This window comes from Muntiacus reevesi, chromosome 1, assembly GCF_963930625.1.
Source record: "Muntiacus reevesi chromosome 1, mMunRee1.1, whole genome shotgun sequence".
Lineage (NCBI taxonomy): Eukaryota > Metazoa > Chordata > Mammalia > Artiodactyla > Cervidae > Muntiacus > Muntiacus reevesi.
In genome coordinates, this window is record NC_089249.1 from 169,584,189 (window position 1) to 169,602,966 (window position 18,778).

The following is an 18,778-nucleotide window of genomic DNA, read 5'->3' on the forward strand; positions in this document are numbered from 1 at the left end:
TGGACCTGTTGCGGGCAGTGTGGGTTCGGTTCAGTTTCAGATAGCTCCTTGTTCCAGCTTACATTTCTCGATATCTATAGGCCCCTTCCGGTGTAGTCGGTGTTAACTACAGGGATTTTAATCTGTTGCACCTGTCGCTTCTGAAGCGGTTCCCTTTGTTTATTTGGCTTCTGTTTGCAGGTCTCTTCAGTGTCTAATTTCTGCCCTGACACAAGTGGGCGGAGGTGGTCTCTTGTTTAGGTTCGCTTGTTCAGTCGTGCTGTGGGGAGAGGAGGAGCACTGCAGACAAATCTCACTGGCCTGTGTGGGGAGCACTCGCAGTGTTCCGGCCACACTGGGTTTGCCCGCTCACGGGGGTGTGCTCTCCCCGTCTACACTGCTCAGGCTCCAGGCTGCTGTAAAGGGAGCGGGCCCTGCGTTGCGTGCGGTTCCAGTTTTTGGGTCCTCCACAAAAGTGCAGACTCGGTTGGGCCTGCGTTTTGTGCCTTCCCCGGCCCGAGCAGCTCAGGCAGCCAGGAGCCTGACGGGCGCACTCTCCCCTGGTGCGGTGCGCCTTCTCCCCTCCGCGGGCCCAGCCTCAGTTTCCGCATGCGCTGGTTGGGTGCGCCTTGTGTCTGTTCTGGGGAGCTGGCCTCTAGCCGCGACCCTCCCGGTGGATGTCAGCCATCCAGAATCTCAGGGAGTCTTTGGTTAGAAGCTGGGAGCCTGTTTGCAGTGTGGCAGGGGGTGCTGTCTCTGGGGCCGAGTTTGCCCCTTTCCCCTGCCCCCTGCCTCCTGACTCCGGCGGGGCATGGGCCAGTCCACCGCCGGCTAGCTCTTCTCTGGAATTGCTCAGTCCTTCCTTTGTTCTGCGAACAGGCCGGCAGTGTGTTCGGTTAGCGCTTTTTGCAGGTTAATTTTCTCTCTTGCTATCCCACAGTTTAAGTTGCTATCTCATGTTGGCTCCCTCCTATTGCCCTCAGGGCATTCAGGCCCAGTCCTCACTCTAAGCAACACCGCCCGCTCCTATCTGTTCTGCCCCCACTTGCTGGTGGTGGATGCAAGCATCTGGGGTACTTTTCTGCTGGAAGTTGCTTTTAGGCATGTAATCTGCGGGTTTTATTTATTTTTCCTCCTGGCTAGGTTGCCCTCCGAGATTTGAAAGCTTCCTCCAGACCCGCCAGTGAGAGGGTTTCCTGGTGTTTGGAAACTTCCTCTATCACGACTCCCTTCCCAGGACGGGTCTCAATCCCTAACTCTTTTGTCTCTCTTTTTATCTTTTATATTTTGTCCTACCTCCTTTCGAAGACAATGGGCTGCTTTTCTGGGTGCCTGATGTCCTTTGCTAGCGGTCAGAAGTTGTTTTGTGGCATTTGCTCAGTGTTCAAATGTTCTTTTGATGAGTTTGTAGGGGAGAAAGTGGGCTCCCCATCCTATTCCTCCGCCATCTTAGCTCCTCCTGTCGAGCACTTGGGTTCTAAGAGGAGGACCTGCCTAAGCTGGTGTGGGCACCCAAGACTGGGACTGCTTGACCAAAGCCCCTGCCCTCTGAGACCCCATGCACGTGGGGGCGTGGACAGAGCACGACTGTGACTCTCATCTCTCACCATGTCCCTGCTGCTTTCACATGTTCCTGTGCCCCGTGGGACCCACAGTGAGAATGCCATCACCCTTTCATCCACATCTGCAGGTGAGACTTGGATGCCCCCTGCCTGTCTCCTTTAGAATCCCAGGTCTCTGCTGGGAGACACAGGACTCTGAGGAGGTACACCAGCTCTCTGAGCTGGCCAAGAGGGGCCCCCAGCTTTGGCTGAGGGTTGCCTTATCATTTGTGAAAGATTCAACTTGCCAACCTTGAACATTCCTTCCAATTCTGAAAACCCACAGTCCTAGGACTATTTACCCTGTACGTTCAGCCAAAATTACTTCCTCCAACCCTTTGTTGTCTCTGTTCATCTTTGAAGACTGGAAGCAAAATGCTTAGTTCTTGTGTACGTGGGGGCAAGTTTTTCCTCTTTCAGCGTCCCTTCGTACCTGGGAGGGCATTCCTAGTCAGCCATGGCAGCTGATTTTTTTGAATATGGGTAAAACAAAGGCAGTTCGGGTGGAAGAGAAAAGTGGACTCTGGTATGTATTCAGCCAATTAGCAAAATGCCCAGCAGTCTTTCTCAACTTCTCTCAAACGATCTTGTACTTGTGCATCCAACAAATACTTTTGCTTGGAGATTATTTTTCATTCATTCAATATGAAACATTATTGAGTGTCTACTCTGCCAGCTGCTAGGCTGGCTACTGATCACCCAGACTGCTCAAGACCAGACACAGAACCCACCCATTTGGCACTTCATATCTAAGAAGAGACGGGCCTTCTTGTCAGTAGGAATTCCAGTCCTACCGAGAAATAGCAGGCAGCTCTCCTAGAGGAGAGAAAGATAGGCCTATGTTTCAATCACAGATCAATAAGCACAAGAATCAGAAGTCTGTTCAAGCTAGCTTGGCCATGGAGGTTGTTGGAAGGGACTCTGAAATGTGGGCTACACAGTCAGGACCTGTGGGTCCTGGAAAATCACCAAGCAGCCATCTGGCCCTTGGATGCTCTCTACAGTTACATGATCCTGCTTCTACAAGGGCCATCAGAACTGCCCCCGAGTTGTGACCTCAGGTCATTAAATCTTTAAGCCTTTCCAGCTTGGCTTCCTATACTGTCAAGGGTCCAGCAGGACACAGATGGCCTGCTTGAAAGGGGTGGTCAAAGAGAGCTTCGGGCAGAGATTACCTGCCAGGGTAGCATTCAGGGAAACCACCAACGGACCATCAAGCACCTTGAGGCTGGCATGGTAGGAAACCATTTCCTCTGGTAGGTCAGAAGGGCCAAGGGGAGGGAGTGTGTCCCTGAACCTGGCAAAGCCTGCGGCAGTGGGAGAAGGGGCTGCCTGACAAGAGCCAGGGCCTTCGGCGGAGGAATTCAGCCACTGCCAAACTATAGCCTGGAAGAGAAGGAGCTGTGAGAATAAATCCCTCTATCTTTCTCTCAATCCACTCTTCTATCTCCAGGTGGCATTGACCAGAACAGGCTAGAATGCAGGAGGTCTGGGAGGCCAATAGATACAATGCAGACAGAGGTCAGCCTCCCAGGACACATAGCAGTGCAGAGAAGGACGGAGAGTGGATCTGGAGGGGCAAATGGAGAATATCCATGACTTAGTCAGTTCAGTTTAGTCACCCAGTCATCTCCCACTCTTTGCGACCCCCTGAACTGTGGCACGCCAGGCCTCCCTGTACATCAACAACTCCCAGAGTCCACCCAAACTCATGTCCATTGAGTCGGTGATGCCATTCAACCATTTCATCCTCTGTCGTCCCCTTCTCCTCCTGCCCTCAATCTTTCCCAGCATCAGGGTCTTTTCCAATGAGTCAGCTCTTCACATCAGGTGGCCAAAGTATTGGAGTTTCAACTTCAATTATTTACCTACATGGAGTGGTCTCTTCATGTCACTTTCAAATGCCCAAGAAACAGACTCAGGCTGATCAGCTTAGACTGAGGTAAAGGTAGAAGGAGCTTCTGACAGATGTACACCATCATCCTCATGTCCAAGTTGAACAAACTAAGGTTGATAGAGGGGAAGATGCAGGCCCGAGGTAGCATAGATGATGAGTGGCCATGCCAGTGAGTTCAAAGGAGCTGCCCTCCCTAGATATTCTCTTGGCAATATTCCTGGCCTAGGCTTAGGGATGCACTTTCTGCGTTTCCCCCTCTATGTGTTTCCAACAGGTGCTGTATTCAGGTGTCACTTTAAAGATCATCAAGAGTTGGGTATGGCTGTACATGTGCCCCTCAAAGTATGTTCCATTTGATGAAGGGATAAATATGTATATATCTATAATGGAATATTAGCCAGCCATAAAAAAAAATGAAAGCTTTTGTCATTAGCAACAACATGGATGAACTTGGATAGTATCATACTTAGTGAAAGAAGTCAGAGAAGGATAAACACTGTGTTATCCCTTACCTGTAGAATCTAAAAAAATTAAAATGAAGGACTGTAACAAAATAGAAAGACTCATAGATGTAGAGAACAAACTAGTGGTTACCAGTGAAGAGAGAAAAAGGAGGAGGAGCAAGATAGGGATATAGGATTAAGAGCTACAAACCACTATATATATAAAATAAATAAACTGCAAAGATATAATATACAGCACAGGGAAATATCACTAATACTTTATAATAATGGGCTTCCCTCATGGCTTAGAGGGTAAAGCATCTGCCTACAATGCAGGAGACCTGGGTTCAACCCCTGGGTCAGGAAGATCCCCTGGAGAAGGAAATGACAACCCACACCAGTACTCTTGCCTGGAAAATCCCAAGGACAGAGAAGCCTGGTAGGCTACAGTCCACGGGGTTGCAAAGAGTCGGAGATGACTGAGCAACTTCACTTTCACTTCACTTTATAATAACTTTAAGAGGAATATAATCTATAGAAATATCGAATCATTATGTCATCACTTAAATCTAATAAAATATTGTAAACCAATGATATTTTAATAAAAAATTTACACCCAAAACAAACAAACAAACAAACAAAACTCAAAGTGTGTTCCATCTAAGAGCACTGCTCCAGACCCACTCTGCAATGTCTGGTCCAGCATCCCAGACTCTCATGATGCTCTTCTCCACCTGCATCTGACTCCAGTGTTCACCCATGCTAGGCCTGCCTGGAGGGATTTTGGACAACATGGAGTCCTCATAGCATGTCACTATACCTCCATGAGTGTCAGGGCCTGACTTCACAGGGCCTTTGATCTTGATGCAGGCCTGAGCTGTGCTTTTGACTTTGCTGTGCCCGGAGTGGCATTGACAACTTGAAGAGAATAACCTCCTTTCCAGCACAGGTCAGAGGCGCTGCAAGAGGCCCCAGACTAGAATTGCACTCATGCCATCTGAGAAACCTGTAAGTGCTTTCCTTTCTGGGAATCCTCAAAAAAAAAAAAAAAAAAAAAAAGGTTCCTTGTGGTTATATATTAAACTCTTCTGGCTGGGAAAATCAACCAAGTGTCTTACTAATTAACCCCCTTTCAGTAGCACTGAAGCTTATTTTGTTTAGTGAGGACAGAGTAGTCACCTGTTGTTCAGTTGCTCAGTCATGTCCAACTCTCTGTGACTCTATGGACTGCAGCACGCCAGGCTTCCCTGTCCATCACCAACTCCCGGAGCTTGCTCAAACCCATGTCCATTGAGTTGATGATGCCATCCAACCATCTCATGCTCTGTCACTCCCTTCTCGTCCTGCCCTCAATCTTTCCCAGCATGAGGGTCTTTTCCAGTGAGTCAGCTCTTTGCCTCGGGTGGCCAGAGTATTGGAGTTTCAGCTTCAGCATCAGCCCTTCCAGTGAATATTCATGGCTGATTTCCTTCAGGATTGACTGGCTTGATCTGCTTGCTGTCCAAGGGACTTTCAAGAGTCTTCTCCAGCACCACAATTCAAAAGGATCCATTCTTTGGTGCTCAGCCTTCTTTATGGTCCAGCTCTGACATCCGTACACGACTACTGGAAAAACCACAGCTTCGACTACACTGTTGGCACAGCGATGTCTCTGTAGTCACCGGAGTTGTGTTCAGGGGCCAGTGAAAACTCTGTTGTCAAGGGCAAGGAAGAGTGAGAGGAAGCTTCTCAGGGGTGCAGCAACCATTCTGAGGCACCAGTTGTATGGAGTGAGTGCCAGCTGGGAGGAACTGGATTGCAGTCAGGTTGGTGGACTGGGTCAACATCTGAGTGGGCTGGGGTGCCAACTGTGAGGATCTAAGTGCCAGCCAGGTGTATGGACTGGAATGCCAGCTGTGTGCACTGGGGTGCCAGCCAGGTGTGGACAGGATTAGCAGCCAACTGTGTAAACATGGGGGCTCACTATGTGGACTGGGATGCCAGCTGGCTGTGTGGACCGGGGGCCGGCTGTGTGGACCGGGGGCCAGCTGTGTGGACCGGGGGCCGGCTGTGTGGACTGGGATGCCAGCTGGCTGTGTGGACTGGGGGCCGGCTGTGTGGACCGGGGGCCAGCTGTGTGGACCGGGGGCCGGCTGTGTGGACTGGGATGCCAGCCGGCTGTGTGGACCAGGGGCCGGCTGTGTGGACCAGGGGTCAGCTGTGTGGACCGGGGGCCGGCTGTGTGGACCGGGGGCCGGCTGTGTGGACTGGGATGCCAGCCGGCTGTGTGGACCGGGGGCCGGCTGTGTGGACCGGGGGCCGGCTGTGTGGACTGGGATGCCAGCTGGCTGTGTGGACTGGGGGCCGGCTGTGTGGACCAGGGGCCGGCTGTGTGGACTGGGATGCCAGCCGGCTGTGTGGACTGGGGGCTGGCTGTGTGGACCGGGATGCCAGCCAGCTGTGTGGACTGGGGGCTGGCTGTGTGGACCGGGGGTCGGCTGTGTGGACTGGGATGCCAGCCAGCTGTGTGGACGGGGGCCGGCTGTGTGGACTGGGATGCCAGCAGGCTGTGTGGACTTGGGGCCGGCTGTGTGGACCAGGGGCCGGCTGTGTGGACCGGGGGCCAGCTGTGTGGACTGGGATGCCAGCCGGCTGTGTGGACTGGGAGCCGGCTGTGTGGACTGGGGGCCGGCTGTGTGGACCGGGGGCCAGCTGTGTGGACCGGGATGCCAGCCAGCTGTGTGGACCAGGGGCCGGCTCTGAGAACGGGGTGCCAGCACAGGCCAGGTTGAGACTGGACGGTGTCTCGGCTGCTTGCTTACTGCATGTGCTGCTGTTTATCACCCTGACGTTCTCCTCAAGCAATTTCAATAAATCAAGGTCATTGAATCAAACAGTCTTCACCCAGCGCCTTTGTTGCAGAATTGAAGATGTGTTTCTCTGGTGTGAAGAAAAGAAAATGTCCTTAAGAATGATAAAACCATCGTTAGGAACAGGCCAGAACTTTTGGAATCATATTTTAAAGGGAAAGAATATTTACGCCAAGAGGTTTATTTGTTCATATTTGCTGAATGCCTACTATGTGCCAGACATTGTATAAATAACCATACTTAAAAGAGATGAACAGGGGTCAAGATGACCTGGGGTTGTTTGTGTACTTATTACCTGCTGTAAGTGAAGGTTCCAAGGCTAAGGCCAGAAGGGTAGGGAAGGCTCTCCCTGACCTCTCTTCTCATGGGAAACAATCTTCACCCTAACCCACAGGGGCCCAGACTGCAAGGCAGGTGAAGGACCACAGTAGGTATTAATACAGTGATTTCAGACCAGAGCCATGGGGTTCCTCAAGGTGCTGGTTGTAAGGGCTGCAGCTCCATGAGGATCGCATGGAGGGGATCTGTGTGTGTGTGTGTGTGTGTGTGTGTGTGTGTGTGTGTGCTCAGTCATATCTGACTCTTTGTGGCCCCATAGACTGTAGCTCACCAGGCTTTTCTATCCTTGAAATTTTCCAGGCAAGAATACCAGAGTAGGTTGACATTTCCTACTCCAGGGAGTCTTCCCAACATAGGGATTGATGAAATATGTCTCTTGCATCTCCTGCACTGGCAGGCAGGTTCTTTACCACTAGTGCCACCTGCGAAGGCTATATATATGTATATATACACACACACATATATATATATATATGCCACATCTTCTTTATCCGTTCATCTGTTGATGGACATTTAGGTTGTTTCTGTGTCTTGGCTATTGTAAATAGTGCTGCAATGAGTATTGGGGTGTATGTGTCTTTCTGAATTATGTTTTTCTCTGGATACGTGCCCAGGGGTGGGATCGCAGGTTTTTAAGGAATTCCTTTTAACAATGTGGCTTTCTTGGTGGCTCAGAAAGTAAAGAATCTGCCTGCAATGCAGGAGGCCTGGGTTTGACCCCTGGGTTGAGAAAATCCCTGGAGAAGGGAATGGCTACCCACTCCACTATTCTTGTCTGGAGAATGCCATGGACTAATGGCCTGGCAGGCTATAGTCTATGGAATTGCAAAGAGTCAGACACGACTAAGTGGTTAACACATTAACAGTGTAGGAGGGTTTACATTCCCACCAGTGAAGGAGGATTCCTTTTTCTCCACACCTTCTCCAGCATTTATTATTTGTACACTTTTTGATGATGGCCACTCTGATGGTATAAGGTGATGACTTCCTGATAGTTTTGATTTACGTTTCTATAATAATTAGTGATGATGAGCATCTTTTTATGTGCCTATTGGCCATCTTTGTGTCTTCTTTGGAGAAATGTCTTTTTAGATCTTCTGCCTATTTTTTATTTTTTTAAAAACTGTATAAGCTGTTCATATACATGGGTGATTAAATCCTTGTCAGCTGCATGCTTTGTATTCCTGCCCCTTTTCAGCTACATCCTAGAATTTTACCATGTGACCCTGGGGGAAGTATATTTGGTGGTTGTTTTGAAAAAAGTAAAAAAATTAGGACCTGTTCATATTACTTTTCATAAAATCATTGGAAAGACAGCTACATATATACCTATATGTGTACATGGGCTTCCCTGATAGCTCAGTTGGTAAAGAATCCACCAGCAATGCAGGAGACCCTGGTTCAATTCCTGGGTCAGGAAGATCCACTGGAGAAGGGATAGGCTACCCACTCCAAGTACTCCTGGGCTTCCCTTGTGGCTCAGCTGGTAAAGAATCTGTGGGAGACCTGGGTTTGATCTCTGGGTTGGGAAGATTCCCCTGGAGAAGGGAAAGGCCACCCATTCCAGTATTCTGGCCTGGAGAATTCCATGGTCGCAAAGAGTTAGACACGACTGAGTGACTTTCACTTTCATATGTACATAAACCTATGTATACTCAAACACATATTACATAGTTGATTTTTATTATTTATGGTGGCTGTGGTCTACAAAGCAATGTAGAGATTATTATTATCATACTATGTAAGCCAGGGAAAGACACATATCATATATTATATTTCTTATATGTGGAATCTAAAAAAAGGGTACAAATGAACTTATTTACAAAGCATAAATAGACTCATAGACATAGAAAATAAACTTATGGTTATCAAAGGGGAGGCAGAGAGAGGGATAAATTAGGAGTTTGCAGTTAAAATATACACACTGCTGTATATAAAATAGATAACCAATAAGGACCTACTGTATAGCACAGGAAACTATACTCATATTATCTTTTTAATAACCTAGTAGGGTTAGGTTCTTTCAAGTCTCAGGTTGAAACATTTCTGTCAGTCAATCAATGCATAGCCTTGTTTTATGTGTTTCTCTTTAAAGAAACTTATCTAATATATATTGCTGATTCACTAACATTGAACTCATGGCTGACAGCACTGAACTCACGCCTGATTGAAGCTCATCTAACTCATGTATTTTCTCCCCAAGGCCTGTCACAACCTTCTTGGGCTTGAAAACACCAGCCAGCGCTATCCTTGGGGGATCATTTTAAAATAACAAAACCATAAGAAAAGCACAAGAATGCAAAATAAATAAATAGAAATGGGGCAAGGCATTAAATAGACTTCAGATAAGATACTTGTTTATAGTATGATAGCTGAAACCAGAGTGTGGCCTTGTTCAACCTTAGCTGGGAATGTGCACATCAGGCCACTTGATTTTTTTTAGCTTCTCTAAACATGTTCATAAATGACTGTGAAAGTATTGATTTTGGTGTTACAGATAAATTTTACCAAGCAGGCAAATTCATGGACATGAATCTATGAATAGAGAGGATCAACTGTATATACTTGTGTGTCTATAAATCACACACACACACCCCATGTTATTCAGAGGCTAGGGACTCAAACTAGAGGCAGAAAACACCACCTGGAAATGACTTTAAGCTTCGGAACAGAGACACGTGAGGATGAGTTCCTTTGAGGTTGGCTCATTATTATAATGGATTTCTAAGCAGCTGTAAGTGACCAGGGTGGGGAGGTGCATGCTGGAGTTTCTAAATCTGCAGTTTAGCTATGCTTGTTAGGACATGGTCATTAAGTTGTTAGGGGAGACTCTGGGAAGACCTTACAGCTCTTCTCAAGTGAACAGAAAATGGTAACAGGAAACATGGGTGGGTGTGAATGTAATACATTTAGAAATGAATAGTTATGACACAACAGGCTCCAAATCTTGGGGTGGCTCTTGGGGTTGGGAGTCAGTGTAAAACAATTCTGAGCAAGGTACTATAAAGGTCCAGGTGGCTGGTCTCATTCTAGGCAACATACTGTTGTTCACCCAGATCCACCAAGTTGAACACCTGAGAAGCACCTTAAACTACCTCTCCTTTCAAGATCTGTGATTCTACTTCCTTCATATCTCTTTACCATCGGTCATTCTTTGAACCATCACAAACCAGAAATGACCACAATTATCACTCAATATCATTGAGGTATGGCCCATGGACATTCCGTAGGAGGAAAGAGCATGTTTGTTGAAGACTCTTGAGAGTCCCTTGGACTGTAAGGAGATCCAACCAGTCCATCCTAAGGGAGATCAATCCTGGGTGTTCATTGGAAGGACTGATGTTGAAGCTGAAACTCCAATACTTTGGCCACCTGATGCGAAGAGCTGACTCATTGGAAAAGACCCTGATGCTGGGAAAGATTGAGGGCAGGAGGAGAAGGGGACGACAGAGGATGAGATGGTTGAATGACACCACCGACTCAATGGACATGGGTTTGGGTGGACTCTGGGAGTTGGTTATGGACAGGGAGGCCTGACGTGCTGTGGTTCATGGGGTCGCAAAGAATCGGACATGACTAAGCAACTGAACTGAACTGAAATGCTACACATTAGCCCTAGACCCTGGGCAGATGGGTGGGTGGGTGAATGGTGAAGTAAAAATTGTCTTTGGTTAAGATTTTTTTCTTATTATCCAAGCATAGCAATCAATGATCTATCACTATCATTTCTGTTAAATGGGATCACTTGGTGAGAAATAATACTTATGATAAAGATAAAAATATTAATGATAGCTAGCATGCATGTTATGTATTATATATAATATACATAATCAGGCATTGGACCAAGTGTTTTATTTTCATCAGAGTAACAATGTATCTGATTTTCCATCACACATTTTGAAAAATCTAAACAGTGATTGAAAAGTTGAAAGAAAAGTACAGTGAACAACTACATAACCTTTATCCATTCTCATCGACTACATTTTGTCACATCTTTATTTTCTTATCTTTATAATCTATTATCTATCTATCTATGTCTGTCTTTCATCTCTACCTACTTAGTTTCTATCATCTACCTGTCTTATTCTTTGCTGAAAAATTTAAAAGTATATTACACTGTGGTAGCTTCCCTGGTGGCTCAGACGGTAAAGAAGCTGCCTGCAATGCAGGAGACTCAGGTTTGATCTATGGGTTGGGAAGATCCCCTGGAGAAGGGAATGGCAACCCACTTCAGTCTTCTTGCCTGCAGAATCCCATGGACAGAGGAGTCTGGTGGGTTGCAGTCCATAGGGTCACAAAGAGTTGGACAAGACAGTAACACTTCACATCTTACATTGTGTCGTTTATACCTATATACATCATCATGCATCTCCTAAGAATTAAAGGAATTCTATATAAAAATAATACCATAATAATAACTAGGAAATTTAATGTTAATTCTGTGCTATCATCTAATATGCAGTCCATATTTAAATTTCATGTACTTAGTTTAAAAGAACAAATATCCATATAAGTCTTTGAAGGGAAGGCAGCATTTTTCCTTTCTCCTGATTTTTTTTCCCTCAAGACAACCATTTCCAAATCTTTTAGCTGTTTTCTTCTAGTATTAACTCCATATTTCTAAATAACATTCTTACTCTGTTTTTTTAAAATCGACTTACCATTTATTAACTTCTTTTTGTGTAAGAAGAGGATTTATCTCTCTTATCCTCCCAAACACATTTCTTTCTATCCTCCTAATATGATTATATTATCATTTTTTGGTAATATTAGTATTCAATGTTTATATTGTTCTGGTTATATTAATCTCAGCTTGAATTACATGCTGTATCACTATTATGTGTCTTTTCCTGTACATAGTTTATTGTTTTCCTTGGGTTATAATTGCCTTGATTTGTCATTTACTTGGTTTTTATGTACCCATCACTGTTTTATCCCCAAGGTCCCTGGCAGAATTATAATTTTTTTCTTAAATATGTTGACACATAAAAAGAATATACTAAAGATTATATATTGGTTTAATTCTTTTCTTGGTTCTTCTGCTGCATCTTGGTCTCTCACTCATCTGTCATCCTGGAACTTCCTTCCCTTCATCATCAAATTGGGAATTCCCTTGACTCTCTCGTGTATTAAATTCTTTATTTCCTGGATCCTGATCTTTCTCTTTTTGATTTTGTCCCTCATCTTGGTGGAGAACATCCCTCAGCAGTTTTCTTAGGAAGGTTTTAAGGGAGGCAATATTTTTGAGATCTTGTACGTGGGAAGTGATTTTCTATTGTGTACTCACACTTGATTAATAGTTTGGCAGAATATAAAGTTATAGAGTGGACATCATCTCTCCCTGACTCAAAATTTTCAAGGTATTTCTCCATTGTTTCTAGCTTCTGTGAATGTTAATTTCGAGAAATTTGATGCTATCTTGTTCCTAATATTTTTGAATATCAGTGGGTGGGTGGTATTTTCCATTTTTGTTCTGGTACTTGGTGGCCCTTTCAACCTGGAAATTCATGTCCTGGTTAATTTCCGCTCTTTGTTTCTCTCTTTCTGGAGCTTCTGTTAGTCAAATATTGACTCTCCTCATTGATGTTATAATCTTATTATACTTTATCTTATTTTCCATTTCTTTGGCATCCTGGGCTTCTCTTTGGAGTTCTCTTAACTTATTCTTAATACCATTCTAATAAGTTGTTCGTTTGTTATACATTTTTTAATTTTCAAGAGCTCTTTTAATATTTCTTCTTCAATAACTATATTTTCTTTTTTTAAGGATACAGTATCTTCCCCTATATCTCAGAGGATATTAATTATACATAGGGCTTTTTTCTCTCTACATTGTTTCTATTTCCTATTTTTTCCCCCTATTTGCTTATATTAGTCTTTCTTTCATGACAGAGTGGTTCCTCAAACATCTGATGAGTCCGATTGCCCTTCATATTTAAAAGAGAGTCACCAAAATGTTCAATGAAAGTTCCATGTGTATAGGTTTATGGACTGGTGACTTTTCCTAGGATGGTCAAGCAGGATATGGTTGTTCAATTAAGAATGCATAAATCCCAATATCATAAAATCTCTTCTGAATCAATCAGTTGCTGCCCTCTCCAGCTCCATGGGCAGCCACACCCTGCTCTCCTCATCCCTTCCCCACCTGAGCAGAGACTATTCTCCAGCCATGCCAGCACTCCCCACTGGCTCTCAGAAGACAACAGTCATAGGAGTTGATGTCGAAGTGCTTGTTTGGAATGCCTTTTCACATTCCCCTTTTCCATCTCTGCACTCCCCACTCCCCATTCCAGGACAGCGTTAGCCTTTCCCTGCCATCTGCCCTAACAGTTCCCAGAGGCTCACAGTGGGAATCCATTGCTCCAATATCATGATTCCTTGTTTGTCTCCTCCACTAGCCTCAGTGTTATCAAGGACAGGCACCCTCTTACTCTGTTACCTGATCCTGGTCCAGACAGTTTCTTTAGCAAGAGTGATACTTTGGCATCTTGGGATAACATGAAGAAAATAGAGACAATTCTCAGAAATCAAGGAAGTTTTATGAACCTGTTACCATCACAGGCATCTAAGCTGAATTCAAAGAGCTATATTTGACTAAGACTTATAAAAGCCTTCACTTTCAAAAGCCTACAAAACCTCCCAATACTTTCCTAATGTCCTCTTAGGATGGCGAGCAGATATACATCACTATTTATCTACCACACCTCACAGCCATAGTGGACATATTATCTGGAGAAACAGAATAAGGTCCACCATGAGCACTTTTGACCTCTCTCAGAAGGTTCCATCTGTAGAGGTGTCACTCAATTGTGAACATGAAGTCCCAGATAGAGTTGCGTTCTCCTAGAGTCTTTATACCTGGACTTCTTGCAGATCCATTATCAGCAGATCGGGAAAATGTCAACATTATATGAGTTTACATTAACCAGGGTGGAGACAACAATTGCATTTCATCTCCAGTATGATCTGATGAATGGAGGCTGCCTGAAGTGCTTGTTAAGGATTCTGAGGTCTTAACCAGGTTTGGTATGAAAGAGTCTTGTGATCAATTAGTGATGTCTGCCACGGGCAGTTACTTACCAGCCCAGAACCACGGGAAAGATGAAAGCAAAATGTTCTGAGACAGTGTTTCCCAAAGTTGGCTGATGAGAAGAATTACCTGGAGGTGCTTGTTAAAAATAGATTCCAGACTCTTCCCCAGGAGGTTGGGATTCAAGTGGTCTAGAGTGAGGACTGGGTATCTGTACTTACTAAACACTCATGGGGCTAATACCAACAGTCTAGTCTGGAGACACTGTTCTAAGGGAGCGTGGTTTCTGGGAATTCCTGCTTAACAGAGGAGGAAATGCAGGATGATAGAGTAACAGACCCCAGTCCTAGAGGGAGCCCAAGCAGACAAGACTACAAACCCTTACATTTAGATGAGGGGTCTGCTTGAATCTTCAAATCCCAGCCAAAATCCCTTAACTTATGTGGTGTTGAACCCCACAAACTAGCAGAATGCCTGTCTTGCACTCCAATAAATTGTCTTATCAGTGGGAGATCAGTTCCTGAAAACAGTCCTCTACTTCAGGAAAAAAAAAAAAAAAAAAAAGGAAGAACTCCTATAACAGGTGTAGATGTTGTAGACCTATAGCTCCTTTCCAATATTCCAACGCCAGCAGAGTATGTTCATGCTGAAGTGAGGAGAGGTTAGGTCTTGACTGCACCAGTGAAGAATCTGTACATATACAACCAACAGCGAACACTTACTGAGCACTTATTATGCACCACAAGCTATTTTAAGCTTTTTATGTATTAACTTATGTTATCTTCTCTAGACACAATGAGAAGATAATCTTATTTCATAACAATGAAACTGAGGCACAGAAATTGTTATTTGTCCCAGATCACTAATAAAATGCCCATATTAGTTATCTTTTGCTGCATAACAAATTACCAGTAGTAGCCCCTTATTTGCAGTTTCATCTTCTGAGGCTTCAGGTACTTATGGTCAACTGTGGTCCAAAAATACTAAATGGAAAATTCCAGAAATAAACAGTTCATAACTTGTAAGTTACCTGTCATTCTGAGTAGTGTAATGAAATCTGTCACTATTCTGTCTGTCCTGCCTAGGATGTGAATCTTCTGTTTGTCCAGCATAAATAAGATATTTAGACAGAGAGAGAGAGAGAAGGAGGGAGAGAGAGAGCCCACATTCACAAAATTTTTTTTTTACAGTATAATTGTTCTGTTTTATTATTAGCAACTTTTATTTTCTTACTGTGCTTAATTTATATATTAAATTTTATCATAGGCATCATATACAGGAAAAAATTTAGTATATATAGGGTTTGGTGCCATTCATGGTTTCAGGCAACCACTGATGGTCTTAGTATGTATCCCCTGTGGATAAGGGGAGACTACTGCAATCCCAAATCTAGCAGCTTAAGACAACAAAATTATTTCACAGTTTCTGTGGGTCAGAAATCTAGGTGTTTCTTTGCTGGGTCCTCTTGCTCAGGGTTCCTCAGAAGTCTCCACTCACGTTGTCCACTGGGGACACCAGCCATCTCAAGGCTCTCACTCGTGTGGCTGTTGGCAGGATTCAGGTCCTTGGGCTTGTTGAACTGAGGGTATATGAGCCTTACCATAGCACAAGCTCAAAACATGGCACTTGGCTTCTATCAGGGCCAGCAAGAGAAAAAGCAGGAGAGAGTGGACAAGATGCCTGCTAGAATCTTTCTGAATCCAGTCTTGGAAATGGCGTCTCATCATGGTTGCCATAGTCTCCTTAGAAGAGAATCTAGGCTTTAAGTCCAGTCCTTGCTCAAGAGAAGGAGATTACACAAAGGAGTAAATATGCCAGCTGGCTGGAATCACTGGCAGTCATTTTAGAAGCTGCCTACCACCATGGCAGTGATCTAGGCAATGAAGTTCCAGGGCTGCCTGCTTAACTCCAAGCTGTTTCACAAGATGCTGAAGAATGGTAAACCAGAACTCAGGAAAAGCATTATTCCCTTTGATGCAAGGAAGGAGACAGGATAAGGAGGAACATGTAGGTGGACATAGCAATACTGATGATATTCTAGTTTTTAGGTAGGTATTTATGCTATATGGCTCACCCATAGATTACATGTATTAAAAATATTATGTGACAAATTATTCAGATCAATTCAGTTCAGTCACTCAGTCGTGTCTGACTCTTTGTGACCCCATGGACTGCAGCTTGCCAGGCTTCCCTGTCCATCACCAAGGCCCAGAGATGGCTCAAACTCATGCCCATCAAGTCGGTGATGCCATCCAACCACCTCATACTCTGTTGTCCCCTTCTCCTCCTGCCTTCAATCCTTCCCAGCATCAGGGTCTTTTCTAATGAGTCAACCCTTCGTGTCAGGTGGCCAAAGTATTGGAGATTCAGCTTCAGTCCTTCCAATCAACATTCAGGACTGATTTCCTTTAGGATGGACTGGTTTGATCTTCTTGCTGTCCAAGTGACTCTCAAGAGTCTTCTTCAACACCACAGTTCAAAAGCATAAATTCTTTAGCACTCAGTTTTCTTTATGGTCCAAATTTCACATCCATACATGACTAATACCATAGTTTTGACTAGGGGGACCTTTGTCAGCAAAGTAATGTCTCTGCTTTTTTAATATGTTGTCTAGGTTGGTCATAGCTTTTCTCACAAGGAGCAAGCGACTTTTATTTATTTATTTATTTTTATTTTTAACATTTTTTTATTAAAGTCTACAAACAATAAATGCTGGAGAGGGTGTGGAGAAAAGGGAACCCTCTTACACTGTTGGTGGGAATGCAAACTAGTACAGCCACTATGGAAAACAGTGTGGAGATTTCTTAAAAAACTGGAAATAGAACTGCCATATGACCCAGCAATACCACTTCTGGGCATACACACTGAGGAAACCAGATCTGAAAGAGACACGTGCACCCCAATGTTCATTGCAGCACTGTTTATAATAGCCAGGACATGGAAGCAAGCGTTTTTTAATTTCATGGCTGCACTCACCATCTGCAGTGATTTTGGAGCTCAGAAAAATAAAGTCTGTCACTGTTTTCATTGTTTCCCCATCTATTTGCCATGAAGTGATGGGACCAGATACCATGATCTTAGTTTTCTGAATGTTGAGTTTTAAGCCAGCTTTTTCACTCCTCTTTCACTTTCAACAAGCGACCCTTTAGTTCCTCTTCATTTTCTGCCTTAAGGGTGGTGTCATCCACGTATCTGAAGTTATTGATATTTTTCCCAGCAATCTTGATTCCAGCTTGTGCTTCATCCAGTCTGGCATTTCTCAAGATGTACTCTGCATATAAGTTAAATAAGCAGGGTGACAATATACAGCCTTGATATACTCCTTTTCCAATTTTGGACCAGTGTGTTGTTCCATGTCTGGTTCTAACTGTTGTTTCTTGACCTGCAAACAGATTTCTCAGGAGGCAGGTAAGGTGGTCTGGTATTCCCATCTCATTAAGAATTTTCCACAATTTGTTGTGATCCACACAGGTAAAGGTTTTAGCATAGCTGATAAAACAGAAGCAGATGTTTTTCTGGAATTCTTGTCCTCTTTCTATGAGCCAATGGATGTTGGCAATTTGATCTCTGGTTCAAATTATTATTATTATTTTATACTTTATTTACTTGTTTTCTTGTGGAAAGAGATAAGAAAAAGAACTTAATCTCAAGAATCAAGCATTTGTGTATACTTGAATTGGTAACATACAATGTGGATATCCAGTTTCCCAGCTCCATTTGTTGAGTGTTCTTTTTCTATTGAATTGTCTTGTAAGTCTTGTTAAAAGTCAACTGATTATAAATGTAAAAGTTTATTTCTAGATTCTCAATTTAATTCTATTGGTCTATACTTATACTAGTACAACAGTGTCTTGATTGCAGTTCAATTTTGCAGCAAGTTTTGAAGTTGAGGAGCATGAGTTTTCCAATTTTTCTTTTTCTGCAAGATTCTTTGGGCATTCTGGGTCCCTTTAATGTCCACATGAATTTGAAGGTCAGCATTTCTATTTCTTCAAAAAAAGGAAGTTATGATTTTGATAGGGGTTGCATTAAAGCTGTAGATTAATTTTGTGGGTATTACTATCTTAATACTAATCCTTCTGATCCATGAACATGGAATGCCTTCACATTCATTTAGATCTTCTTTAATTTCTTTCAACCATGTTTTGTAGTTTTAAGTGTACAAGTCTTGTACTTTTTTCCCTAAATATTTTTTCATGTTATTATAGTATGAAATAGCAGTGCTATTGTAAATGGAATTGATTTGTTAAATGCTTCATAGTGTTTATTGCCAATGTATATAAATAAAGCATTCTTATAAATTAATCATCTGTGTTGCAATTTGGCTGAGCTTAATGATTATTTTCGTGGTATTTTTAGTGGATTGTTGGGACTTTCTATGTATAAAACCATGGCACTCAAAAAAGAGATATTTTAACTTCTTCCTTTCCAATATGGATGCCTTTATTTCTTTTCTTGTCTAATAATACTGGCTGAAATCTTAGGAACTCCCTTCTCCCCCATGCAATACTGAATAGAAGTGGCAAGAGTAGACATCCTGATATTAGGAGAAAAGCACTCAGACTTTTAGTATTAAGTATGATGCTGCAGATTCTGTTAGATCCTTTCAGCAATTTGAAAAATTTTCCTTCTATTTAGAG